We start from the raw sequence: 27,528 nt of genomic DNA, 5'->3' as shown, positions 1-27,528 counted from the left end.
TGTCACCCTTGGACCATTCGTTAGAAAGTTCCACTTCATATTGCATTAGAATTTATCTCCCCATGACTTCTACCTCTAAAGGTCACCAAAAATAAGTTTGTTACCTCTTCCACACAGCTGCCCTTTAAATATTTGAAGAAAGCTGCCTTGTCTCCCAAATTAGCAAGCAGCCTGACTCATCTCTTTCACACAGTTTTATCATTTTTAGTCGCATACTATGTCTCAGCCACTTTACCGATGTTCTCTTTCTGAGTCTCACAAAACCCCACCAGGTAAGCTCATTATCCCAGTTCGACGGAGGAAGCTGAGCAATCAGCTTGGGACTACACAAGAAGCAACAGGCACAGCTCATATTTACTTGTTTGCAAGTCCCTGCTCCTTTCATTGCAAACCTGCGGTTCCCACACCTGACTCCCAGAATCCCCGGGGGAGGTTTGTTCAGAAAAAAGAAATATACATGTTCCCAAACAGATTTAATGAATCAGAGCCAGGTCCGTGGTTCTGACAGAACTGATTCAGAGATCAGCATTTAGAAATTTCTGCCTGGGTGATATTTAGCCTCCTCAATTTCCTGCTTCTCTTTCTTGGAGGAGGGGATTTAATTTTTTTTTAAATTGACGTTCTTCCTACAATGTGCACCCAAGTGTGGCCTGACCCGGACACTCCAGAACAGACCCACTGCCTCCCTTACTCTGGGTTGAGGCGGTCCCCATGGAACCTGAGCTCACGCCCTGTCACCATAAGAGTGTGGGGGGTGGGGAACCGCACCCAGACGCGGAGCTATTGCTCTTTCACCACCGCTGGGGACTCGCCACGGCCACTCACCTGTGACTGTGTCCCTGTGGCTTCTTTCTCTCCACAGTGGCCTTCCTGGAGCACACCTCTTAAAGGCAATTAAAATTACACAGCGCCCTGATTTCAATTCTCCTGTAACCACGCTGAATATTTTCCACTTTAAAAAATTAAGTTTTAATTAAGTTTTTTCAACAAAACACCAGTCTTGCTGATAATGTCAGGAAGGTCTGAGAAAGTAATTATGTGCACAATCTGTTTTTGACACACTTCGCTCTCCACTGGGACCCTTCCTCTGTCTCCTTTACCTCATTAAAAATCCCCCGTCACCATAGGAAGGCTGGCTTTCTTTGCTGTTTACCATAACGGAGACGAGGAAGCAGCTTCCCCACTTGGGCGCACAGCAGCCACGACTCTGCCAGCCATCGGGTTGCACGGGTGAGGCTGCGTTTTACCATTTCCTTTGTTGTGACTGAGGACCAGCGAGCACTGGAAGGGCCAGCCCGGTTATCTGAGGGCACGTTGGTGGGGCCCACATTTGCTCTTCGTTTCCCCTTCCTCAGTCTAAATACTTGGCCATTACTAAATTAAGAAAAGAAATATGCTAGGCTCTCATTTCTTAAAGGTATAAGTAATAAAAATAATACACAATTATCAATAGCCTCAAAATGGTTTCTATCTGGCATCCGGCAAACAAACACCCACATTTCTTTCTGCCTGATTCTGACTCCTTCATGTGAGTTTCCGTGGGCTGCCATAACAAATCACCACAAACTGGTGGCTTACAGCGACAGAGACGTATTCTCGGTTCCAGAGGCCGCAGGTCTGAGATCAAGGTGTCAAAGGGTCATGCTCTCACCACAGGGTCTAGGGGAGAATCCTTCCGTGTTTCTTCTCATTTCTGGCAGCTCCTGGCAATCCTTGGTTCACAGATGCATAGCTCCGGTCTCTGCCTCTGCACATGGCCTTCTGCCCTCTGCCCCTGTGTCCTCGCCTTTTCACACAGGGGTGCCAGTCACAGGCATGCTTTGTTTGTTTGTTCCAAATGGAATAAGGCAAACCACAAAGCCCAGTGAAGACCTCTGAACATGTTAGCAGTTTAATTTGGGGGACATTGGATCCATAACATATAGAGCAGAACTAGAAAACACACAGAACTGCCGTACATAGAAGTGAGCACGATTTCTGATGCTTCCAGTCCCCAGGCCTGAGGCTGCCCCAGCTGACACCAAGTGGACGACGGATGAGCTATCCATACCAAGCTCTACCAAAGTTTCAGGCTTGAGTGAAATAAATGTTGTTTTAAACCATAACTGTCAGGTGTGTTCTGTAACATTAGATAACTGGAATACTCTACCTCTAGCCATCTTGACCTTTTTAAAACCATTTATTTTTTAGACTACGTAAAAAAGCCATTACTTCATGACACTGTGTATATAACAGTTTAAATTCCAAGGGTTCAAGGTAAAACTCAGCTTTACCCACAATTCTTATTTTATCCCAGCTTCCTAGCTCAGTGAATAGTACAACTTCATCCTACTGAGCAAGCTAAAAAACGTGGGGCCATTCTAACAACCCTGCCCCGAACCAGACTCGATAAATACCAAGTTCTATTGGGTCTACCTCTTCCACATATCTAGACTACATTCATAGCTTGCTTCTCCACAATGTCCACCTGACTTACTGTCACCTTTCACCTACATGCCAAGTGCCCTACCTGATCTTGTTACCGCTCCACTCCAACGGCACTAGAGTAATCTTTGCAAACCACAATTGTGTTCCCTCTGCATTTTCCTACTTATAACCCTTCCATGACTTCCCGCTGTTCTTAGAAAAAACATCTCCAAACCCTTAAAGTGGTTACAAGGTCCTGCACGGTCTTCCCCCTCGTCCACGCCATTCATCTCCCCTTGAGCTCCCTTGTTCTCTGGGCTCCAGTGCAGCGGCCCTGTTCACTCTTTCAGTTGTGCTGTGCTCTCCCTTGCCCAGACCACTGGCACCAGCTGCTGCCTCTACCGGCAAGACAGCTCTGCACCGCACTCCTTACCAAGTGATCTCTCCTCATCCTTCAGTCTCCCCCAAATACCACTTCTTTACGGAAGCTCTTTGACCCTAGATGATGCATTTCTTCCATTTTACATTTCATATCACACACTACAGTTGTAACTTTACTTTCACTTGTGCGATTTTTGATTCACGGGTGTCTCCTCTACTAGACAACTCCAAGAGGGCAGGAATGGGGTCTTCTTTTGCTCTCTATTCCCAGTTCTTAGCTACGTGGTATGTACACAGTAAATATTTGCTGAAGTGAGTGAAGTTATCTTTAAATCTGCCACAATACCTTGCTCCAAATAGATTTTCAATAAATTATGAATGAATGGAGAATGCTATTTCAAGTCATTCCAAAGGGCGCTTGCAGGATAAAAGGCTTAGGGGAGAAAACAAAACCTCAAGGCTCAAAAATGCAACCATCTTCCAACAGTTGATCTGCAAGCTCATGAAAGAGAAGGTGCTCCTGGGGGTGTGGCATGGCTCACTTGGGGAAAGGTGCTGAAAAACAGAAGATGTAACTTTACAGAGTTTTCCTTAAAGGTCTAATAGCTTCCATTTTTTGGTCAGTTATGACTCTAAACCTTTGGTAAGTGGGCAGTAGGTGAATCCAACATTGAATAGTAAGAAATGATAAGAGAGCGGTCTCCTGAATCCATGCATTTGAGACTCATTTATTATAGTTGTAATTTTTCTCTAATTTTTGAGGGTGAAAGTTTTATAGATTAAGTACATTAAGAAGCATCACACTCTCTAAATACATAATGGTGAAATGGCCTTGATCATGGGGCATCATTGGCTAAAGATTCAGAAATAACTTTTCCAGTTCAGGTGATGTCTCAAATATGATCTTGAAATTCTCCCAAGATGAGTCCGGTTGTGTCTCTTCAATTTCTTTGGTCTGCTTTATCTATCATTGCTAAAAGTCCTGTGACTGAAATGCTTCTTACTAACCTGAGGTTAACTTGATTCTAATCTGATGCCAATAAATATTAATAGTAACAGCACCACCTTCCCTGCATTAATATTTTGCTATATGCATTGCTGAGAGAAAGGTATGATTTAATAATCTAAACAAACCAACGAGAGACTCTAAGTTAGAAATGTGGACATTATCTGACAGGAGAAAGGTCTCTGAAAGGCTTAGTGACTATTCCCTTGGCTCAGCAACCACATTTCTGTTTGCTGAAGGGTTCATTGCTTTTGCCTGGATATTAGCTGCTCCCCAAAAGCTGTTAATCATGTTGACAAAATAAGCTATTTTAGAACTGATGACCTGTAAAACTTATTATACTTTTTATTTTATTATAAGGCCAGTAGTCTCTTACGTACAAGTCTGCAACAGAAATTAATGTTATTTAATCAACAACTGATCAAATAGAAGGCAAATGGAGAGCAGAGAGGAAGAAACAGAGCTAGAAGATTTCTTCTTTGTCCAGGCTTCCCCTCTTCTCCCTCGGGTCTCTGGGAGCTATTTTTCTACTACCAGCATCTTACTCCATTACCACTGATGCAGTACAAGGTTTGCTATGAGTCTCAGAAATTGAAAAGAAGGATCCTCATAAATGATATTAATTAATATTGATTACTATCCACCTGAGATTGTGCTCAGCTCTTCTTTTGGAGCAACAGTCTTCAAGTTTCCTCAGTTTACGGGCCTTTCCTGGAAGGTAAAAGACTGCTTAAGCATCTGCCCCAGCACCTGCTCTCAAGTGCTGCTCCGGTACAGCCCCACCCATGGAGAAAGGGACCAGAAGCATCCTTGAACCTGAAATAGCGTAAATTACTTTCCTGAGGGAACAGAACACAGACCAGGGTTACCTTAGGAGGCCATCACTACAAGGACAAGTCTGTGGAGAGCTGGAGCCCAGGGCCCCTCTGACCATCAGCACTTGGCCGAGGACGGCCCTGAAAGAGCGAGCTCCGCTCCTCTCCTCACACCCGCTGGAGTTCCACTGCTCTCGGTCCCCTCTGATCCACATCAGAGAAACGCGCGGAGCAGATGGAAGTGACCTCAGAGACCCTCGGGACCTCCTCTGAGTGATCTTCACGCAGACCTCATGAAGCAATGACGCAGAGGAGGGGACTGCGTCAGTATATTTACTTTAAGCACCGAAAAGTTTTCATTTATAATTCATAAGTACTTACACTGCTTGGGATGCCTTATTAAAAAGGAAGTCATTTTTTTTCTTTCTACCTTTTTTATAACCACAGGGAAGAGAAACCTTTTACATGTGGTATAAGAATAAACTGTTACCAAAATAGAAGCTGGTGCCCACTAATTACAGTGCTATCCTACCAGCATTTATAAAATCATCATCACCATTGTATAAAGAGAGGAGAATGTAATTTACCCTTAAGCTAGTACAATGAGCAGCTTTTTAAAAACTCAGCACCATAGCAGTGACTCTCTGAATGACTGTTAAGTACACTAATTCTTCTCTCTCAGCAAGTGCTGGCTGAGTGGTTCCCGGGGCAGGACAGTTAACTAACGGTGGAGATTAAGAGAGAAATGCCAGAGAAAAAAGTTACGTTGATATACCTGTAGTGGATGTTCCATCATTAACAAGCATTTATTAAGGATCCAGTGTGGTTCTAGACACTTTGGAGGATTCTTTTTTTAATATATTTTATTGATTACGCTATTACAATTGTCCTATTTCCCCCCCTTCACTCCCCTCTGCCCTGCACACCCCCTCCCACCCACATTCCCCCTCTTTAGTTCATGTCCATGGGTCTTACATATAAGTTCTTTGGCTTCTACATTTTCTATACTATTCTTAACCTCCCCCATCTATTTTCTACCTACCATTTATGCTACTTATTCTCTGTACCTTTTCCCTCTCTCTCTCCTTCCCACTTCCCTGTTAGTAACCCTCCATGTGATCTCCATTTCTGTGGTTCTGTTCCTGTTCTAGTTGTTTGCTTAGTTTGATTTTGTTTTGTTTTAGGTGTGGTTGTTAATGATTGTGAGTTTGCTGTCATTTTACTGATCATATTTTTTATCTTCTTTTTCTTAGATAAATCCCTTTAACATTTCATATAATAAGGGCTTGGTGATGATGAACTCCTTTAACTTGACCTTCTCTGGGAAGCACTTGATCTGCCCTTCCATTCTAAATGAAAGCTTTGCTGGATAGAGCAATCTTGGATGTAGGTCCTTGCCTTTCATGACTTGGAATACTTCTTTCCAGGCCCTTCTTGCCTGTAAGGTCTCTTTTGAGAAATCAGCTGACAGTCTAATGGGAACTCCTTTGTAGGTAATTGTCTCCTTATCTCTTGCTGCTTCTAGGATTCTCTCCTTCATTTTAATCTTGGGTAATGTAATTATGATGTGCCTTGGTGTGTTCCTCCTTGGGTCCAACTTCTTTGGGACTCTTTGAGCTTCCTGGACTTCCTGGAAGTCTATTTCTTTTGCCAGATTGGGGAAGTTCTCCTCTATTATTTGTCCAAATAACTTTTCCACTTGTTGCTCTTCCTCTTCTCCTTCTGGTATCCCTATAGTTCCGATGTTAGAACATTTAAAGATGTCCTGGAGGTTCTTAAGCCTCTCCTCACTTTTTTGAATTCTTATTTCTTCATTTTTTTTCTGGTTGGATGTTTCTTTCTTCCTTCTGGTCCACACCATTGATTTGAGTTCCAGTTTCCTTCCCATCACTATTGGTTCCCTGTACATTTTCCTTTATTTCACTTAGTGTAGCCTTCATTTTTTCATCTAATTTGCAACCAAATTCAACCAATTCTGTGAGCATCCTGATTACCAGTGTTTCGAACTGTGCATAGGTTGGCTATCTCTTCATCACTTAGTTATATTTTTTTTCTGGAGCTTTGATCTGTTCTTTTGTTTGGGCCATTTTTTTTGACACACCTGTTGCATAGTGAGGGGCAGAGTCTTAGGTGTTCACTGGGGTGGGGCAACCCACATGGTGCACTGTGATGCAGTGGGGAAGGGATCCGAGAGGGAACAATGGTGCTTACTCCGCTCTCTGCCAGATTTCAGTCACTTCCCCTGCTTCCCACAAGTAAATTGGGCCCCTCTGGTGCTGATTCCTGTGTGGGTGGGTTTGTGTACATTCTAGGACACTATGGGTCTCTCCAACAAACTCTCCTGTGAGGCTAGGAGTTTCTCCCACTGCCTCAACCCCCACAGGTGTTTTCAATCAGTGGTTTGGGGCTTTATTTCCCTGAACTGGGACCCTGGGTTGCACAGTCCGTCCCACTCCCCAGTTGTTTCTCTCCATTTATCTGCATGCAAATATGGGACTGCCCAGTCCACAGTCCGTTGTCTCACTGGTCTACCCACTGCCACCTTGCTGTGAGTCCTCTCTGCCCGGCTGCCTGTCTCTGCCCCTCCTACTGGTCTGGATGAATGTTTCTTCTTTACTCCTTGGTTGTCAGACTTCCATACAGTTCAATTTTCTGTCAGTTCTGGTTGTTTTTTGTTTTTAAAGTGTTGTTGTCCGTCGTTTGGTTGTGCGAGGAGGCACAGTGTGTCTACCTATGTCTCCATCTTGGCTGGAAGTCCCTGGGGGATTCTTTTTTTTAATGTGAAATGCATAATCTAGGAATATAATTTGAGTCCATAAGGAACTACATAGAGCATGGGTACTTGAGGTTATTTCTGGTATTAAAGTTTACCACGGGTCCCAAGGTCCTATGAGGGAATGTGGTGAAATGTGTTCAGGGCTGATTGTACATGCTGGAGGAACCCAGTGGGGACACAGCCAACATGTGATGGGCTCTTCAAAAGTACACCAGGAAAAGGCGTCAGATCTGAGAATTCACCTAGAGTCAAGGACTTTGACTGGCCTTGTGCCCTTTCTCACTGCCCAGTGGAGGACAAGCTTAAGGAGAGCCACGGGGATGTGAACTCTGAGAGTTATCAGAGATTTATTTCTCTCTCAGCTTTGGAGCTTAAGATATTGCCCAGAAAAATCAGCTCCTACAAAGAGGGGTGGAAACTCAGAGCTGTCTCAAAGGGCCCACTGGGGCACCGTGACTGGCCACTGACCAGAGAGAGAGGGTGGAGAAATTCGGCAATGGGAGAGACTGGCAAATACAGCAGGTCCGCTGCCGGATGCAGAGAACAGAGAGGACCAGGGCTGCTGAGAAGCCGTGTTTCTGAACTCAGTCCTCACGGTGACTGGAATCTGCACAAAGACTGCACTTCCTGAGTCACAGATGAGTCAGCAGAATGGGAGCTAGGGGTAATAAGACTGTGTGAACGCTCCTTAACTGGGTGTTGTTCCCTGCCTTTGCCTCTGTCACCATCTAACTGAGCGAGAGAATGGCCCTAGAAACTCCAGGTGAAGGTGCTAATCAATAATACAGATTGAGAATGTACCTGAGCCTCTGCATACCTGCTCACGACACAAATAGAGAATGACAGGGTCTTTGCCCTCATAGAACTTACTGTCTATACACAACAGCAAATGGCAAAGCCACGTTCAAATATAGTCTATTACGTCTTGACTGCACATTGTACACAGAAAAGAGTTAGGATGATAAAACCTACCTCTCCCCACATGAAGGAAAGACAACAGGGGTCAAGTCCATGCTTATGCATGAAAGATGGAGACAGGCCTGCCAGCAACCCACTGCAAAGAACCTCAAAACCATGTGTCTAGCTCTCCCCTATCCCCAGGATCAAGCAGAAAATTCTCAGGCCAGTTCTGGAAAGGGGCAAATCCAAATGCAATATCAGGTGCTGGCTGCATGCTGGCTAATGTATTAAGGGTGCTTTCCCACAGGCATGTGTTTTGAGAAGCCCTACTTTAATTCTGTAACAGACTTCTGTCAACGTTTCCAATGAGGCTTTTAAAGTGCCCTTTTACTTATAACAATCACAATGAACTCCTTCCTGTAACCCTACCCAGACCTCTAAAAAGGCAAATTGAAGGAACAGCATGGCTCCCCAGGGTACGGAATAAGACCGCCACCATCACCAGCTCACCGCGGGTTAGCATCCTGTGTCAGTTCCACGCAACTAACTACGGTTTTCGTGGAACAAGATGTCAGTCATGTCACACTCAGGGCTTAGGTAAGCAACCACTAATTAAAGTGATTATAAAGCCCTTCTCAACTATAGAGACTTGATGTATAAAAGCTGAAATAGTAATAGCAGTATAGTTCGTTGTCCACCTACAAAAGATCTTGCCTAGCACTCAAGCTACCTGTGAATGTGATTTGCTTTTCAAGACTGTTGGTGCCCATGAGCTTCTCTCTACCTTGTGCAAAGCCATGCCCACTCCAGGGGAAGCCACTTGCGTGGAGGGGAGATGTCACCGGTAAATGATCCCAGGCCGATTCCACCCAGAAACGTCAGAACCTTTTAAACTTGGAATTGGTGACAGAATTTCTAATCGGCACTTTGGAATGACTTGGTGGCATTTACACCATTAAATGGTTTCCTAAACCAGTCTCATCAAATTGAAATAACTGTGAGTCAAATGAGAAAAAAGTCCTGTCCACTTTTTATGTGACATTAAAATTATTATTTAAATATGTAAGTGTAGACACAGAATACAAAGTGGTTGGGAAAATCCCCCCTGAGAAATGTGAAGTACTCTCAGACTGAATGTTAATAAGTGTTCTGGGTTCTAGTACTTATTCCAATTCAATATTTTTATACTCTCTAATGCCTTGTTTTCTCCTTGCCATGGATATTACTAGCTCCTATTGCTGAATGAATATGAGAAAACAAACTAACAAATAAACCTTTGGAGCGTCACTGAAACCATATCAATATCTTTGTTTTCTTATATTTTAATCCTCAGTGCCAATAGGATTTCTTTACCTTTGTTTTCTTCTTGTTAAGCAAACTCAAATCAAAATAACCCTGCTTCCTGCATGGAACAAGTTTTTGCCACAAAAGTTAAATTAGTAGTGATTCAGAGGGACCTTGCTCTCTGCCTTTCCCTGGTGTCTCTGCTAACGCTGCCTCACTCTCGTCAGCCTGCTCGCTCCTTGAGACTGAGCACTGTGCCTTCACCTAAGTTGCAAAGTTCTGATGGAGAGATATTTGAAGTTGATGTTGAAGTTGCCAAACAATCTGTGACTGTCAAGACCATGTTAGAAGATTTGGGAATGGGTGGTGAAGGCGATGATGACCCAGTTCCTCTACCCAATGGATCGCAGCAATATTAACCAAGGTCATCCATGGTGCACGCACTGCAAGCAGGACCCTCCTCCTCCTGAGGGTGAGGGGAACAAAGAAAAATGAACCGATGATATCCCTGTATGGGACCAAGAATTCCTGAAAGTTGACCAAGGAACACTTTTTGAGCTTACTCTGGCTACAAACTATTTAGACATCAAAGGTTTGTTGATGCTACATGCAAGACTGTTGCCAATATGATTGAGGGGAAAGCTCCTGATTTGCAAGACCTTCAACATCAAAACCAACTTTACCAAAGAAGAGGAAGCCCAGGTAGGCAAAGAGAACCAGTGGTGCGAAGAGAAGTGAAACGTAACACTGTGACACTATATAAGGGTTCTTCCAAATACTAGTTGCTCCGCTCTATTTATATGGTTAATATTAGACAAACAGTAGACAAGTGCAGCAACAAATCAATTGTATTAGCAGAGTATTGTCCTCATTGTATGTTGTTTCGGTACAGACTCCCAACCTATGGCTGAGTTTCTTTCAGTATGATCAAAAAGTTTCTTTTCTATTTGCTCTGAGTAAAACTGAATTGTGGGCCCTGGCTGGTGTGGCTCAGTGGACTGAGCACCACCCTGCAAACCAAAGGGTCACTGGTTCGATTCCCGGTCTAGGGTGTATGCTTACGTTGTGGGCCAGGTCCCCAGTAGGGGAGCGCTTGAGAGGCAACCACGCATTGATGTTTCTCTCCTTCTCTTTCTCCTTCCCTTCCCCCTCTTTCTAAAAAATAGATAAATAAAATCTTTTTTAAAAACCTTGAATTGTGGGTTCTCTATAGTAAGTAGCATTTTGGGCTTTCCCTCTTTTTGTAAAGCAATTTCTACCTAGTTTATTATCCAGTTAACTTTAGTTTAGTGACTTTTTAAAAGTTGACACTATAAATAAAACAACTTTCAAATGTTTTCTGAAATAGAAGAAAAAGCAGTGACTCATATGGACTGTGGATATCTCTAAACTGGCCAAGTAGAAGGTAGTGTGTGCCAGGTGACTCAGCAAAGCCATACAATGACTCAATTATACAGGGTCACTGGTAGTGAGCAACAGAAGTTCTGCCTGGCTACTTACGCAGCAAAGGAATGTGTTGGAAGAACATGAAAGAACAGAGAATTGACAGACATGTTAGACAATCGGGCAGCAACTGAGGGCGGCTGCCTTCGGGGCTATCCACCTGAGGTGCGGCAGCCAGCACGAGCGCACGGGACTCTAGGATGCCCCTCTCACTGTCACTGACACTCCTGCCCTGGGACCTGTCTCATGCATTCGTTGGTCTCGGCATCACTGCCTCTTGATCGGAAGCCCAGAATGAGAGGGCTGATTGGCCAAGTGTATTCCACCTTCTTCCCAGGGGGCAGGAAGATGGAATATCCAGCCATTTTAGCTTCTAAGCTAGAAGGACCCTCCCTCAAAGAAAAAGAACAGGTCAAGACCCATTGTGGTGAAGTATCCCTTTCTGTCAGAGAGGATACAAATACAGTTTCTACGCCAGGAAGAGTGGGCTTCCTTAGTGTACTCATAATATCCATCTCTAAGATGCCGCTGGAAAGGTATCTCTGCAGAGGTCTTGCTCAATTTTACACTCGCATTCTGGTTCTCCATAGGAGGTGACATAACTTATATCCTCACACACAGTATCTGGCAGGCCCTTGGCATTTGAGGATTCCATAAATTTGTCTTCTATTATTAGAGTGTAAACTTTGCATGCAGTGCTTTCTCCCAGTGTTAATACAGACTGTGCTGTCGGAAGGACTTTATGAAACGGTCTATGGAAGGCCCCCAGCACGAATGTGTATGTGGACAACTGGAATTCTGAGACTAGTGAGGAAACCCAGCTTGACACCCGGTGGTTGCTCCTTAGTCTGTAGCGTCTGAGAATTTGGGGGGCCCCTAAAGTTTCAGCATGCCCCTTACCAATGTCTATGAGCTACTGCAACCCAAGATAAAAAATTAAACTATTTTTAATACATGTGGGAAGCATATTAAATGGTGTATTCCAGCTTCATTTTCTGTGCCCAGAGAGGTAATTAATGGTTATGTCTGTGCACAAAGACCCATTGAACACAGAAATGCTGCTGCAGGGTTAACTCGGAAGCCTCCACACTGTCGAAGTATTAGAATCCCATGCCAGGTGACTCTAGAACAACTATGTGTGGCCTTTGGGGAAGGGAGTTGTTAACACCATTCCTAATCAATGGTGCACTGGCCACCACATATGACGACAGAGGTATGGGCAATACAGACAAAAGGACAGAAGGCTTTGTGAATGTGGAGTGTGTGGGTGTGGGACACGTGACACCTATCCTCTGGAAATGGCCAACACACTCAAAGGTAACTGGTTGTGGCAGGAAACCACCAGAGAGTGTCAAAAAGCAGGTCCAGGTGACAATGGAAGGGGAATTACGACAGCAATGTAAATGTTAAACACAAGAGGGTTGATGTGGTGTTAGGAAAGCAGTGCAGAGGAACGACCTAGGCCAGAGAAGAGTAGCTACTAGGGAATGCCAGTGGGCTTCGTTGTGAGTGACAGCTTCAGCCAACTGAAAGAGGCTGCCTAGAACTCTGTGTTGAGAAAGATGCTACGTCTACGTTGGGAAAGAGTAATAGGACCTGCCATGGAGAAACCCAGTTCCATGAAGTCTAGGCCATAGGATTACCTGTAAGTGTAAAAAGACAGGTTTAATATACACGTAAAAGATGTTTTCTAGGAAGCAGCAATATGGTTTGGCCGCCAGTCATGCTGGTGTTCTTCCCTGTAACAGGCAAGCTTGGCTCATGTCAGAAGGTAGTCCGAGAAAGTAGTGGGGCCGCCAAACTTAGGGACTTACCTGATGGCAAAAGAACTGGCGATCTCACTTATGTCCATCCAGTCAGACCCTGTGGCTCCCTAACATGCAGTATCTTCCCATCCTCTGAATGGAGGAAACGCGTAGAAAAGGCATATGTGTAAGGCACAGGCTTTTAAAGAGGAGAGGGTTACTGTAAGCCAGGGCACAGCAGCGAAGTCTGGGAGAGGGAAAGTCTAGTGAATGCTCTGAAGGAGGGAGCCAGGAACTACAACAGTAGCAGACTTCACTGTTCAGCATGGTCAGCGCTGACCTGATTTTCCTGCTGCGGCCTCCGTCATCCCTCTCAGGGCCCCTTTCTCGTGTGTAGCAAAGGGTACCTCGTGGGAAACTCTGGACTCCTTCAGTTCCTTAGTTCTAAGATAGGAGCTGGGTAACTATAGTATGTCTCAAAATCTATAAAACAAAACAGCAGATGAGAGAGGACAGGAACACTGGAAGGATGAGAAATACTGAAGAGCAAGGTAAGATAGGAAGAAGGTACAGGACAGAACTCCTCGCAGAGATCTTGAAATTCTGAGATGCGGCCAATGTAAGAGCGGCAAAAGCATCTTGGAGGTGATGCAGGAACTGATAAATGGAGGCTGTCACTGCCCCCGGAGAGATGAACCTGTTGTTTTTGCTTCTGCGACATCCCCTTAGACTCCCAGGTTCCTCCTTCTGAGAGGAAGTCATCCCAGTATGTGTTAAGTCAGTTATATTCTCAATAATCACCATGACAGTTCGGCTTTGAAAATAAACTGCAGGGATTTAAATGCCAAGTAGAGCAGACTTCCTTTAGTCCGATGCCAAACACCTTTCGACTAAAAGGTGTGCCCTGAGACTAAGATCAATGAAACCAAGTCTTTGGCCTAAAAGAGTTTGTCAGAAGCTGACGGGGCAGGTTGTAACTGACAGAGAAAAGACTACAAACAAAACATGTGCGGCTTCTAAACCTTTGACCAGAGATGCGATATGAAGCTCAGGGAACATGGTTACACAATCATAGTCAAATAGGAAACAAAAAGTGTTAATGTAGCTGCAACATGATGGACACACACAAAAAACATACAGAATATATACAAACTGAGAACTGTCTTCATTCTTGGAAACACTAGGACCAAATACAGTGCCTGGAGCGAACCAGATGTTTAAAGTGATGGAAGAAACAAATGAAGCCAATAGTTCCGCCACAGAGTTGTAGTACAGCTGTGCAAAAAGTTACATGGGTTGTAGATGAGAGAATGGCCAATCCTGAAGACTGCCTAGGATTTTACTGTACATTTTAAAAGCTTATCTTTATAATTACAACTCAGACCCTCCATGGAGCCCAGCCCAATGGTGGGCCCCTGGTAAGGACCAAAATCAATTTAATCATATCAAATTTATACAACAGGTTTACTTTTATTTTGTTTTGTTTTTTAAACTGAGAGCTTCATTTTCTTTAAAAAGATTTTATTTATTTATTTTTAGAGAGGGGAAGGGAGGAAGGGAAGGAAAGAAACATCAATGTGTAGTTACCCCTTGTACACCCCTCCTGGGGACCTGGCCCGCAACCCAGGCGTGGGACCTCACTGGGAATCGAATGGGCGATCCTTTGGTTTTCAGGCCGGTGCTCAGTCCATGGGGCCCCACCAGCCAGGGCAGGTTGACTTTTCTTTAATGTTTATTAAGAAAGTAGAGATAAGAGTTGAAATAATGGAGAAAGGGATGCTTCAACCCTTGTCACTCCCAATTCTTTTCGCTACTTAATTCACCAAAACTGCGCCATAAATTATTCAGCCTGTCCTAATTACCTCCCCAGAGAATTGTCTTCAAGGCACAGTTGGTTGGTTATGGCCCAAGGCCACACTCCAGACTAACTCTGGGATGTGAGAAAGATACTAAAGTTTATTCACACTTGAGGGTTTCAGTTATGCGGTGAGAGAGAAGGGACTAAAATTACCTCACAAAGATTACGATTTAACCCAAAGGGGCACATGGAATTGCATGATTACAGGCTGCAACTGGCAGCTTATCAGAAAATGTTTTTTAAAAACATAAAACTCTAGTTGTATAGTGTATTTAGATATATAGCATATAAAGGATATTCAAATAACCAAATGGAGACAATAAGGTTCTTCCTAGAACAAAATGATGATTTTCTTAATGCTACAGACAGGCAAATCCAGGAAGACCAAACTCCAGCAGGAGATCCCAAAGGAACCTCCAAGCTCGACCTCGTGAGATGATGCCAAAAGCCACATTCAACCCAAACATCCCTCTTTAGCAAGATTGGATTGAAAAAAAAAATTGAGAAGCCAGAAAATATGATTGAGTTGGCAGGACCTGGGAATGTGGCCCAAGGGAACATAGTCTGTGAGCAAGAGAAAACAAATAGGCAAAAGCTAGGTCCGAGTCGGGTGCGGGTGAACAGAACAAGGGTGCACAGGGTGCAGTGGGAAATGATGGCCATGGTCAAGTTTAGGGAAGCAGAGAAGTTTGAGCTCTCCTTCCCCCCTGGGCTCTGCCCAGGGAGAAGGAGAACTGAAGGGATCAGGAAAGTGGCTGCCCAAGGGGCCCTGAATGGGGACCAGAGTTCAACACTGAGGGCTGCCCCTAAGGCTTTCCTGTCACTGTCCTCTCCCCTGCTTCGCACATCAATTGGACAGCTTTTTCTGAGAATTCCATTTGTATGTCTGGCATGCACACCTAAGGTGCAACATCAGCTCTCTGGGGGCCTACTCTATGGCAACGGGAACAGACTGCAGGGTCATCTTCCAGGTAAATGATTGGAAAACAATCGCTTAAAATTCCATCCATTTTGCCTCAGGTCATGAGTCAGCTTGAGTCTGTGGAGGACCAGGGTGGTGGATTAAAAGAGACCACGGATTCTTTGTCATCACTCCTGCCCTGTACTATAAGAAAAATATTTGTCCTTTGTCCCAGTTCTGGTTCCTGATACAGAACTTCGAAAACCCTTGGAATTTCCTGGATGGCAGCAGTGTCTTTCATTACAGCATAATGAGCCCCTGTGGACTACACCTGAGTTTATGCCGCCAAGGTGACACAAGGTGGGCCCTTAGTTTCCAGGGAAGGGTTGGCCACACCTGTGATTCCAGGGTTAGCACTTTCAGCTCCAGCCTCTGAGGAGATAGATGAGGGGGACAGGAGATGAGGTGAACTACTGATGGCCAATGATTTAACCAACCAGGCCCAGGCCATGAGGCTGTGATAATGAGGTCCTGGGGAGCTCCCTCCTTGGTGAACAGTACCGGGAGGGTGGTGCATCCCAGCTCCAGGGGACTGGATCCTTCCAGCCCTCACCCCATTTCCCTCTTCATCTGGATGTTCATTCATGGTCTTTCCAGTAAACTGTGATCCTGTAGGACTGCACATTCCTGCGTGTGGATAACTTGGGGATACTTCACCTGTGGCTGGTGTCTGAGGTGGGGGACTTAGCCCTTAACTTGTGGGATCTGCACTAACTGCAGGTAGTTGATGTCAGAATGTAGCTGAACCGTAGGATGCCCAGTAGGTTGCTGGAAAACCACAGTGGAGCCCGCCCGCGTGGCAGCGTTCATTTCCCCTCCCTGTGCATCTGGGCTGGTCCCCAGGACTGGAACTAAAAGAAGTCACCCTGCTTCTCGGTCCCCTCCAGGGCTAACGTGGCAGTGTGAGCAGATGCACACAGATATTTGGTGGGATACAGACAGGTCTTCCCTACTCCCTGCCAGCAGAGCCACGTGTTTCTGAGTGTCCCTCAACTAATTACCTACCATCCATCAATAAGCTGTAAACTTCACAGATTGTTCCAGCGCTGGCACTTCTGTTCATAATGCAATGCAATGTTTATTTAATTAAGGCTCTTCGTCAGAGACTCCTGATTGCACATGGGTATTTAATGTTTTTAAACATCCAACAATTGGGCTTGACAGTGAAAAATCAACACGATCATGTGCCATCACATTGCTAGAAACACAGTAAGATGTGTGCGCAATGCTAATACAAGTGAATATTTATAGTGCATTTTGAGCAATTATTTAGGTTGAGAACAGAAATGAAAGCACAGGCATAGTATAACCACTAATAAATTGTATTGATGGACATTAGCCAATAATAAGCTTAAGTTTGATTAAATACATAAATAAACTACATTTACGAAATCAAGCTATTTTGTGCTAGACTGTCATAGTTCATAACATTTATTTTAGTCCTAATGAATCTAAACCTTTAATCTTACTCTACCCAGCCAATAAATACTCTGTAATAAGATACAATCATAAGCACATCAATAACTGTTTTTTTAAAAGTCCTGCTTGCATTTTTATTAGACAGGCAAAATGAGAAACAGCTCAAATGTCCTTCAGTGGGTGAATGGTAAAGCAGACCTTGCTACATCCCCACCATGGACTACAGCTCAGCAAGAAAAAGGAATGAACTCTTGATTCATGCATGAATCAGTCATGGAGCAATTGCGCTGAGGGAAAAAAAAAGACTCTCCTCAAAGATTAAATGCTGCATGATTCTATTCTGGAAATGACCGATTATAGAAACTAAACAGAATCATAGTTGCCAGAGGTCAGACATGGGAGGGAGGAGGTGTGGCTATAAACGGGGAACTCAGAGAGGAGCCTTGTGTTAAGGGGACTGAACTGTACTTGACTATATCCATGTCAATACCCTGGTTACTGCAGCTGGTTATGATAATATCACACCTGGCTGTGACACTGCACCATGGTTTTGTACAATGTTACCACAGGTGGTGTGGGGGAAATAAAGGGTCTCTTTGTATTGTTTCCTACAACTGCAGGTGAATCGACAATTACCTCAAAATTACAAGTTTAATTTTTTTTAAAAAGTCCTGGTTAATTGTGTTCTGTGCTAGAACTCTGCTGAAACTCTAAGTGAAAACTGCATTTTCAGTACCTCAAATTTTAAAATCATTATTGTATTCTACTAGAAAATATTCTTGTTTCTCAAAGTCACGAAACTCAGATTAAGAATTATTACTTGTTTTCAAATCAGAGCAATCTTAAATCTTAAATTTTAAAAAAAATTTTTAAAATTTATTTTTAGAGAGGGAAGGGAGAGAGAGAGAGAGAGAGAAACATCAATGTGCGGTTGCTGGGGGTTATGGCCTGCAACCCATGCATGTACCCTGGCTGGGAATCGAACCTGGGACACTTTGGTTCCCAGCCCGCACTCCATCCACTGAGCTACACCAGCCAGGGCAAATCTTAAAATTTTTAAAGAAAATATTAAACATTTAAGTATTGTTTAATATTTAAGCATTTAAATATTAAAATGTATTTAGGCTATACTTAGGTGACATAAATCTCATAATTTAAAAATTAAAAATGAAGATTTAGTGTAGTAGACAAAATGTTCCTTTACATATTAATTTCAAAGTAAAGGTTAACAACTCATATTTTTTAGCAATACTGCTATTTCTACCCACGATTTTCAAGGTGGCTTAATAGATTGGTGACTTTATTTCAACACATTCTTTTTTTCTATTTTTATCACTTTCTCTATCATTTTCATCTTAAATCACATTCTCAAGACCCTCACCAGGACAGGCCGTGGAGTTCATGGCAGTCTTTTTAAACAGGAAACTGCAAAGGCAGGGAACATTTTAGCAACACAATTTTAAGGCTACTCTTTTGACTTGGGGACTTCTTAGTAAACCTAAAAAAAAGTTAGCATTCCATTTTTCTCTCCCAAGTAATGCATAATCCACACATGCAGCCTCAACCTCATGCCGCCCCTGTCCCCACCCATGGGATGGACTGAAACTGACAGACAAGATGAGAAGTGATGGGGTGTGGAGTCAGGGGTAGGTGCTTAAATGGGGTAGCGCAGGGGGATGTACCATTCGTACAGTGCATAGTCGTTTAAAAGACAAGCAAGCCAGCAGCAAGAGCTGTGTTTTCCTTGCCGATTCAGCTGTATCAGACCAGCCAGGACAAATGTTCTTCAGATCCAAACAGCCTCATGGACCTACCCCGTATATAGTCAGTCACTTGGGTATAGTCAGTCACTTCCAGCACCCTGATTTAAGATTGCCACATGCAAAAAAGAGAGAACTCATGTATTTTCTATTTCCTTAGTAAGAATTGCCCAAATAGCACCCTCCCCCAAAGCATGGCAGCATTCAAAGGCATCAGTTAGCTGAATGCACAACGAGACAGAAGTGCTCACGATGCCACAGGACTATCCTGCGGGACAGAAAGCCATCATCAGGGCTCCTTTGTGGGAATGAGGACCTGCCCCTTCGCCACAGGCTCTGTGTGAGCAGGGGGAGCCCCCCAGAAGGCACGGGACAACTACCAGTAGACACAGCCACTCCAACAGTGCCCCTCCCAGTGCTCAGGAGCCAGTGGTCGGAGCCAGAAGTTCCTGTGGAAGCACACAGTCCACACCACCCCATGGGGGCTTTCTCCCTCAGCTGATGGGGCTGCCAGCGGGCACGGCCACTTCCTGAGCAGTGGTCTCTGCCAGGAGGTCAGCCAGCCCAACAGGCAGCCCTTCTCCAGCACACCTGCCACAAATATCCAGTAAATGCAGGCTGACGAACATGTAAGGAAAGTGAGGACTTATGTCTCTTAAAGGGAAACTAAGAGGAAGAAAGATTCTCACCCTAAACCTCTCAGAAAAGTACTAGAGAAGTAGCTAGATCCTCTCCGTTCACTGTACAGTTGGGCAGAAGATCGCCTATTATACCTGAAAGGGAGATGGAGCGGGGGCCTGGGCTGCCGGGAAAAGTAAGGAGGCAGCCCACCGCACATGCTCAGCACCCAACGTAATACACCAAACAGGTGATTTAGCATTTTTACAGCACTGTTGAGGAAGCGTCAGGTGTACAATGATCACCCAGCTCGTTTAGTGTCATCTGGAAAAGCCCTGTTCAGCCCCTGATGGGGGGTTCTGTCCCCTTTGGTGCCACCCTTTGAAGCCAGGCAACCTGTCCCCAGGTGTTATGAACGACTCAGCCTTGGGTGCCATCAGGGACTTCCCTTGAAGGGTGTCTGAAGGGAAAGGCAGGAGTGCTTCCTAACTCTGTTACAAGCAGGTGAAGTCTGAAGGGAGTTGATACAATTTATATGTGTTGACTAGTAAGAAGAGAACATTGGGAAATGGTTATCATTAAAAATCTTTGGAAAATGTCAACAGGAGTCTCTCCACTATAGAAGACGGCATCATTCTTATCCCCAGTGCTGTCACCTTCTCTTTTCCCATCGTTTTGCCTGACGTTAGGCCTTTACTTAACATTGGATAAGGGTGTGGGGGTGGGGCGGTGGGGTAAAAAGCTTTAGTCCGAATTCAGTGTTTAATTCCCAACATCTGTGTCACAGAACTGTTCCAGACACTTTTATGTAAACTGAAAAAGAAAAAGATTTCGTTCTATAGTGAAAGTTATTAAGGGAAGATAAACAATTTATAATTCAAAAATTACACAAAAGGAAATTACTTTGTATTTCTGTAGCTGCAATAATAGCCAGTTACTGCAAATCCTTTTCTATTTCTATTTTAAATAATTTAGACTTTTTTTTTTACCAGCAACGAATTGTTTAAAACCCAGGATAAACTGTTTACAGATTAAACTCTATTTCAAATGCCTAGGACACACTGGTATTTGGAAGCATCCTATGGTGATTCTTCTTGCACAGTTAAGAATCCCATTACAAAGCCCTTAATTTAAATACAGATTTTCAGATAATAAGTCTTTACCTAGAATCACAGGCTCATTTGTTGCTATGCTTTCCTGTGTATTGAGTTCATTATTAAGAGAGAGAAAAAAACGTTGAGTAAGCCTAACCTTGCCTGTAGTGGTTTGGCTGCCAACTAACTGTACAAGCAGGTTAAATTGATGAGATCCCTGGGATGAAAAATGAAAAATGCAGCTACAGACAGAGTGACATTTTTATAACTAAGACAGAAAGCTCAGAAGGAACGCAAAACAAGATACAGCAAAGGAGACTGCATTGACAAAGGGATTAAACGCCTGTTACTATTATTAGACAGCAAGGGGAAGAACTCAGCCCCAAGCTCAGGCTGCAGGAGGCCACAGGGCGCGCGTCACCAGCTTCTGTGTCATGCCTCCATCGGTGCACCAGCCGGCAGTTGGAGGGAGAATTTTCAGTGGATGCTATAGACTGTGACTCTGTATATTTTGCCATTTACTGATCCTTTGGGGCCATTACAGTCATTACCCAAAGTCAGCAAACTCTGGCCAACTGGGGGATAAAACCAGTCCTTGCAAAGACTAAGGACAAGGGACATCAATTATGGAGTCAAGAAGAGGGCATTTCCATGTTTTTCATCTGAGGCTTTTGAATATTTCTCAATGTTTTGAGGAATTCTTATGTCTCAGTTAAGATACACCACCTTTACATAAGGAACATGTTTTGAGGAATATTTATGTCTCAGTTAAGATACACCGCCTTTACACCTTTGCTTTTACATAAGGCACTTGTGAAAAGTTTTGTGAGGGTCAAATTTTTGAAAACAGCATTGCTTAAAATTCAAAAGTGGGTCTGTTCTTTTAAGGAACCCTCTTATTAATTTCTCAGTAGTACGAATACTTTCTAATCTCAGAAACAAAAGGTGACTCCTTCTTCGCCTGATTCCAAGTCTGATTTTGCCACGCCAGGTTCCCAAAGTGCTAGTCACACTTTCAGTCTGATGCTGCGCTGTGCACGGTTTCAGGGTTCAGTCTGCGCGGGGTCTCCTCATTAGAACACGCAGAAGCCGAGGCGGAGGACCGTCTGAGAAGCAAGTGCTCTTAGAGAAATGAGGAGTAGCTTCCCCAGGCACAGTTTAAAACTGTATTCCATGATTTCTACCAAATGTGTTGAAACTTGTCGTTTTTGCTGATGAACAGTTCTTCCTTCTTAATCCCTACACTCTAAACTGTTGAATACTGAAATTTTAAACTCAGAAAAGCTAAGAATAGCCCTGCGATGATAGACTGTAAGATCTAGAAGATCTTGCTTATCATTTTAAAGATAAGAGATTTATAAGTGACTTGCCCTTAGTCCACATAATTAGCGACCTAACTAGAAAATGTTTGGTTTTTCATTTCGTTCCATTTTTTTCCCTACATTTCAATGTTTACTTTAAACAAATGAAAGATTCTTAGGACTTGTACACAGGGAAGAAAAAGATTAGTTGGAACCCTGAGTGCTGGCCTGATTAGGGTTCAGAACAGAGGACTTACATGGCTCACAACAAACATGGTGATGTCCCTGCATTTATGAAGCCATAGACCAAGATTCCCAGAGAATCTGTGACAAGGGGAAATCAATTTTACTAAAGAGAGGTGGGAATATTTAGTGAAATTCAAGAAAGCTAAAAGAGGAAACATATAAGACAAATGACGACTTTGGGAGCCTTCAGGCAGCCCACATTTTAATCTGGCTCCAACACACACTATCTGTGTGGCCTTGGGCAAGTATATTTAATCTGAGTTCTTTTTCCAGCTCTAGAGACTCCTTGTAAGCAGACTGAGCAGATATCCAGAGTTTATGCCAACTATTATTATTACTATTATTATGGCTATGGATTAATGGATGAGACACCTAAACCAGAGTCAAGGCAACTCTGGATTAAGAGATGGACTGGTTCCAGCTCTGCCAAAAGGTTATTCCAGTTTGGCGAGTGACTACCTAACTCAGGCACTCCCCATCTTAGAGTTCGACTAAGATGCCTAGAGAATCAAAAATGGTAATGAAGCAAAGAGATCCATCATAGTGGACAGCATTGGCCCCACCCAGCCCTGGTAAGCAATGAGTCCATGACATTGTTGACCTATTACCTTCTGCACGATGAAGTAGGTGGTAGGCTGATGTGGACTCTGGCCCTCGAAGTCCATGTGCTGTGGCTGTAATGTACAAATTCACACGGACTACAGAAGTCCTGTGGAGAAAAAGGGACAGCATGGCCACTCTCTAAGTGAGAAAGAGAGGGCCAGAGGGCCCCGACCTCTGCCTGGACAAGCTTTTATTGCTTTTCTGGGTATATTATATCAAGGATGGTCCTCATTTATTATGCGCAGGTTCGCTATACGTGATTACCTTTTACAGATAACAAAGGAAAGAATGTTGCTAATTACTTCAAAGAGAAGGATGTTACCGATCAAGGGGAAACGTGGTTGAACTGGTTACACTTCAAACTTGGGAGGTTTAGCTCAGATTTTAGGAAGTTACAGTAAGCACTGGCTGCCTCAATTCAGGGTGAGGAAATTTTAGCAAAAGCAAATCTCATAGCAGCCTAGGTACAATGTATGCCTGATTCCTCATGGGAGAACCTATCTGTTGGTGTGGCTCCTGTGTGCTGGACCTCGCTCCCCACTGGCCTTTCCAAGTGGGGGCTGGGCTACATTCCCATGCCACACGAAATGGTCCCCCATACTAGACAAGGGTTTCTCAACCTTGCCACTACTGACACTTTGGGATAGGTCCTTTTTTGTTGTGGAGAGCTACCCTATGCCCTGTAGAATGATTAGCAGCATCCCTGACCTCTACCCATTAGACGCCAGTAACATCATGACACAAGTTTTTGACAACTAAAAACATCTCCAGACATTGCAAAATGTCCCCTGCGGTGCTAGGGACAAAATAGCTCCCAGTTAACACCTATCTTCCCAGACTACACAGTAGTGGGAACGCGTACTGGGAACACAAAGAAGGGGAAGATAAGAGGAAGATACAATCCCAGTCCTTGAAAGTTCTCAGTAGAGTGAGAGTCTGACATGAGTATGTGTGACATTATGAATGAGCCATGTAGCCCGGCAGACTCCAGGCACAGAGACCACAAACAAAGGCGCAGAACTAGATCCTGCTGAAGAGCAGTCAGAAACCCACAGGGGCTGCCCTGCTGTCCAATGCTTCCACGGCTCAGAAGGCGGTAATAAACTCCCACCACCGCCCCCTCCTGGAAGGATGCCGTTAATAGACAGGCCACACAGGGTATCCACGTGTGGCACTTGGTTGTTGTTCACTAATGGAGTCGAACTGCACATCTGTGTAGGCGAGCTGAGCCTGTAGATTATGCAACAACACGGTGTGCCTTGAGACTTGACAGTCCACCAGTGTAGACAGGTCTCCGATGAGAGCCACCAGTGCCTTCTCCCTTGCCGCAATCCCATCCAGCCTGGCCAAATCACACAAGCCCTTGTGGCTGTGGAATAGGGCACTGTTTACCAATGGGTTGGCAGTACAGATGAGGCATGGGATAAGAAAAGCGTGGTTGTTTTGCCAGTTCTGATCTCACTATGGGGAAATTAAAAAGCTGAGTCAGAATCTCTAGGGTGCTGTCAAATTGATACTTCTCAGTAAAAGTGAAGTTTCTGAGCCAGTTGTGGAGGTGGGGGTGGGGGTGAGTCAGCCCCGATGTTGTGATGTTGTGATGTTGTGATGTCGGTGAAGAGGCTGCATGACTCTGAGGGAGGGGGATATGTGAAGAGCAGTGGACCAGCAAACCTACACTCCAGGAAATCAGAGCTCTGGCTTCTCAAGAAGCCAGGCAACGTTCCCTCTTAGGACTTTTGATAACTTTTGTTTATTAAGGTATAATTATCATACAGTAAGATATGCACATCTTTGGTGCAACTGAATACACAAATGTAAGTATGCAAAACAAGATAAGAACATTTCCAACACTCCAGACAGTTACCTTGTGCCCCTTTTGAGTCCATTCTCCCCCCTGCCACCCAGCAATCACTAGCTAATTTCTTTCCCCCCATAGATTAGTTTAACAAGTTCTCGGATATCATGTAAATGGAATCAGAGAGTGTGCACTCGACTGAGTCACGCTTCTTCTACTTTGTTATGTGTATCTGGAGGTCGCTCCTTCTACTGGTGAGCAGTACCCCACCATCTGAGCCCAGCATGATCTGTGTACCTAATCTCCTCTTGGTTGGGTCCAGTTTTTAGCTAGTATGAATAAGGCTGCTAGTACATGATTGTACTTGCCTTTTTATAAACATATGTTTTCATTTCTTTTGAATCCCTTCATCTAAAAAAGACTAGGTTGTCCCAGGATTTTGAGCTTTCTATGCATACATCTTGGGGAATGCTACAGGGGTGAAGGAAGGAGAAAACGGCAAATGCAAGGCTTCCATCTGTGTTACAGACAAGGCATTTGTGTAAGATGTCATTTGAGGGAAGCATTCCACACAATATTTGAAAACCACCTAATGAATAATCTCTGTCCCTTTTTTAGCTCTGAGAATCTACAACGCTTCAATAGTTTCAAGGAAATTATTTCACAGTTAATATCTAAATTACGTCCTCTAAGTTTTCCATGACAATCTTTTACTTAAATTCTTCTAATAGATCCTGTGTTGCATGGAAAATACAATAGAAATCCATCAGCAAGACCTTCACAATTGCTCTCCAAGGCTGTCTGGATACTTTTCAAGGATTACCCCCAAAGCTTCCACTTGCCCCACTGCTCCAGTCACAGAAACCTTGTCCTCACAAATCAAAATAGGCAACACCCATCTCTGTACCTTGGCTCAAGCTATGTCTGCCCTCAGAATATTCTCGCTGGCTTCATCTGCCAAGGTTCCATCCTTTGATTTTCAACCAGATTGAAACGTATACCTTTCTAGAAACCTTGCTAAACACCCCAGGTGATTTTTGTGCGCCCGTTAGAATACACGTGTGCGCAGCACCATAGTTACTGGTGCATGTACCTCTATCCTCCCTTAGAAATCACAAGAGCCAGAGCCAGTCAGTCCCCCCATCTCCCTCTCCCCCATCCTTTGGCTCACGTAGAGGACCGAGAATAGTTCTTGCTCATACAAGGCTAAAATCAATACTGGCTGAATTCGATTTGTGAGTATGGGTGACTGTTATTTTCCTAAATCTTTAAACTAAGTGAAAATTCAGGCTGTTCATAGAAAGGGCAAAACTTAAAGGACAACCGTGGGGCAGGTACTCACAAGCTTACCTTCCTCAATAACCTTTCAAATGCATGGCCAATTTTGTAAATCTTTCCTCCCGCAAAACTACCACTGGCACAAATGGCCCATGGAAAACTAGTGCTGATTGTCCTTCAGGACAATTGCAGGCATGATTTCCTGTCAAGGCCCAATAACTTGTAACAACAACAAAAAGTGCCCCTAAGTGCGTACAGTGCTAGTTTTCGGCCATGGCCTAAGTCAACCATTCTCCGGAACTGTGTCAAAAGGTTTCATCTGACTCCTGTGGAGTCACCTCTCAGCTCACGTGTTTCCTTCCTGAGCTTCAGATGCTGTCCCTTCCCTTCCCTTTTATATCTATTCAGGAAAACTGAAAGAAAGGCATCTGTATTCTATAAACTACCCCCCAAAATCAATCTCATTACTCTATAGCGTTATTTTGCATCAACCATGTATCTTCCATTTTTTGTGTGTCCTGGAAACCTTACAACATAATAGAAATATAGGTAATATCCATCAAGAAAATATGCATTGAAGCAAAAGAATGGATTAATGTCTTTTGGAAGATTCCACTGAAACCTATGCCAAATAATAAAGTTTGGAGGAGTAACCTTTAGAGACATATTGTGATGATCAACTTTTTCCCTCAAATAACTCCTTACACACTAAAACGACTCCTATTTTTTATCATTTTGAAGTAAAGTATAATTAAAAAATGTAACATTTTCTTGTGCTGCTAAATAAACTATGCTGAATATATTTTGTATATAAATTATATATATAAAATTTGATCTCAGTGTCTCCCGATCTTTACGAGGAAATCTATTGCCACATTGGCCTACCACACAGAACACACCCCCGGATGACTTGGTACAGTGGTGTCCGGGGCTGCTGATCACGTTTGACCACAGAAAGATGTTCTGAGTGCCAGGTCTACTGTCCTGCTCCCAGGTTGTCAGGTGCCACATCTCGTCACTGCCTGCAGCAGGACTCTTCTTGCCTCAGCTTTTCTGCTTCCACCCAGACTACCAGGTGTATTCAGATGGTGCCCAGAATGAAAGTAAATCATTTTCCCAGGAGAAACAGAGTGCCTCTTCTGTGAGGCAAGAGCACGCATGATTTTGCTTGTATATTTCAAATATAAATGGGCAGAAAACCCGTAAAGAGTGAAACCTCATGGAGGTATGGGGTGTGTGAGGAGGGGTGGGACGTAGATGGAAAGTAAGAACCCACAGAGAGTATAAGGTTTTTGATAGAAAAAAGTATTATGGGCAGAATCAGACAGCAGACATTTTTATTTCATTCAAAGTCAAAATCTATATAGTCCCCCAGTTACAGCCTTAGGGAGAAGTTGATGTTCACCAAAGGCTGCAGGGAGACCAGTTTTTAAAAGTGGGGGGTGAGGTTGGGGCCCAGCACGTGTAGTAAGGATATTACTATGCACATACATGCACCATGAACAGAAGCAGCCAGCATTCAAGAAATGTCGATGATGAAAGTGTCCTATTTTCAAGTCCAATTTTGACCACTGGAAGACACAGAGATACAAAAAGACTTTCCACCATTGCTAATCAGTCTTGTTGAAGGGAAACACCCAGCTGCAGGGGGTTGTTGAAGATCCCCGCAGGTCACTGGATGGAGGGAGCAGTGCCTGACATTGCAGGACAATGAGGCATCTGGCTACCCACCACACAGCAGCCAGCATGGTCCTTCTAAGGAATAGTTCAGACTACAGCACTCCCCTGATGAAATCTCTCCCACAACTGCCCAGAGTATCAGAGTCAAATGCAGACTCC

The 27,528-nt window shown here is 43.9% G+C and overlaps 1 protein-coding gene, 1 long non-coding RNA gene and 1 pseudogene across 11 annotated transcripts in view; 1 reads left to right on the top strand and 2 right to left on the bottom strand.

The window, feature by feature from the left end:
• RGS6 (regulator of G protein signaling 6) overlaps positions 1–27,528 on the bottom strand; it is a 499,587-nt gene that overhangs the window by 284,043 nt on the left and 188,016 nt on the right. The window lies entirely within an intron of this gene.
• LOC118497458 lies at positions 531–17,846 on the bottom strand. The gene is made up of 3 exons (XR_004899984.1): positions 16,109–17,846; positions 6,946–6,949; positions 531–543 (listed from the first exon to the last, which is right to left on the bottom strand). It is a non-coding gene; the product is annotated as an uncharacterized LOC118497458 (long non-coding RNA).
• LOC114491487 lies at positions 9,331–27,392 on the top strand (annotated as a pseudogene).

Source organism: Phyllostomus discolor, chromosome 1 (assembly GCF_004126475.2).
Source record: "Phyllostomus discolor isolate MPI-MPIP mPhyDis1 chromosome 1, mPhyDis1.pri.v3, whole genome shotgun sequence".
Classification (NCBI taxonomy): domain Eukaryota; kingdom Metazoa; phylum Chordata; class Mammalia; order Chiroptera; family Phyllostomidae; genus Phyllostomus; species Phyllostomus discolor.
This window is presented reverse-complemented; position numbering and strand designations above follow the sequence as displayed.